Consider the following 1,975-nt stretch of genomic DNA (forward strand, 5'->3'; position numbering starts at 1 on the left):
TGGCTCATGTTGCACTTATCCACCAACACCTCCAAGTCCTTCTCCTCAGGGCTTCTCTCTATCCATTCTGCACCCAACCTGTATTTGTGCTTTGGTTGATTTCCTCTTGCAACTCTAAACTTCAAACATTTTTGGTGTTGTTATTCTCTTTGCTTGGTTTTGTCTTGTTTTAATAAGTGATTTCTCAGCGATTTTGTGTGCTCTGTTTGCAAAGGCAAGTGATCATAAAATTGGGGTGGGATGCAGTGAGAGGGACACGGGAGCGCGGTGCCAGTGTAGGTGCCTGGGACCCTCTGCCCAGGCTCCAGCTGCAGCTTCCCAGGGGCTCTGGTCTCCAGCAGCTCCTCTGGGACAGTGGCCAGGCCCAGGCAGGTGCTTCAGAGACACAGGGCCCTCTGGAGATACCACTGGGTACTGATGGTCAGACAGCAGAGCGCTGCCTGGAAGCCTGAGAAATATTAACATGCATATGAGCATGACCTCATCACCTTAACAAGTGAATACTTGTAATAAATATCAGTTTTTTCCCATAAGATCAAATGAGTTTATTTTATAGGAAGAGGAGAGCTATTGATCTTCCCCTGTACTTGCATTGTCAGGACTCCCTCTCTCAGGCTCCACATTTAATCTTCCTCATCTTTCTCATATTTCCTAACTAAACTGACCATGTCTGAAGGCACCTTTCCAGCAGTGCATCTGCACAGAAGCACTTGCGATTGCTCTCTACATTTCCCTTTCCCTTCCTCTTTCACCATTCAGACACCTCTCAACAATCCAGTTGTGGCTTTGAGCTTCAGGCACTTAAAAGCTGGCCTATCTTTCAGTAGTCTAATTCTGTTATTAGCAAACTCTTTAATTGTGCTTATTTTGTAATTTCCCATCTGTCTGAAACATGTATTGCATTTCTTCATCTGTGGAAATATCCAAACCCACCTAGACAAGCCCTGAAAAAGCTGATCTAGCTGAGCCTGTCTCAGCTGGACGGCTGGACTAGGTGATATCAAGAAGTCCCTTCCAAACTCCATATTTCTGTGATTTTGTGAGTATAAAGGAGAGAAGTAAGACTGAAGGAAATTAACAACACGTAGGCTGTACCAGAAATAGGGTGAGATCCTGTGGAGAGGACCCATGCCGGGAAGGGTAAAAGTGTAAAGAGGAAGGAGATGCAGAGGTTCTGTGCTGACCATAACCCCCCATTCACCACCCCCACCCCCCACATGTCTCAGAGTCAGGGTGGGTAGAAGAATTGGGAATGATGGAGTAATCTGAGCCTGGGAAAAAGCAGTGGGGAAGGAGAAAGGTCTTTAATATTTTTATTATATTATATTTTATCACTATCAAAATCTATTTTAATTGGCAATGAATTAAACTGATCATCCCCAAGTCAACTCTTCTTTGCCCCTGACAGTAATTCGTAAGTCATCTCCTTGTCTTTATCTTGACTCGTGAGCTATCGCATCTTATTTTCTCCTTTTGTCCTTTTGAGTCTGGGGTGTGAAGGAGCAGCTGGGTGGGTGTCTGGCAGCTGGTCAAGGCTGACCCACCACAGGATCACCACATCAGGACGGCTGTGTCCAGTCTGGGGCTCCCCAGCACAAGAAAGACCCTGACAGGCAGGAGCAAGTCCTGCAAAGGCCAGAAAGATGGGCGAGGCCTGGAGCACATTATATACAAGGAAAGGCTGAGAGAAATGTTTGGTTTTTGTTTTTTTTTTTCAGCAATCTCTCAGAGCCATACACTGGAGCACAGACCCAGGCAACTTGGCGGAGTCTACAACAATGTAGATTTGCAATATCTCTCGAGACAAGGCCATGAGCACCTGATGGAGCCAGAGCTGTCTCACAACAGGCTTGGCTGAGGGACCAGCAGTGGCAAGAGCTTCTGGGATTTGGTGTGTGATGTGTGTCATTAGGAAACTGGTTTCCTTTTTATTAATAATTGCAGTGTATTTGGGTATCACGAAGCTGCAAAGGAT

Source organism: Vanellus vanellus (assembly GCF_965231255.1).
Source record: "Vanellus vanellus genome assembly, contig: HAP1_SCAFFOLD_110, whole genome shotgun sequence".
Lineage (NCBI taxonomy): Eukaryota > Metazoa > Chordata > Aves > Charadriiformes > Charadriidae > Vanellus > Vanellus vanellus.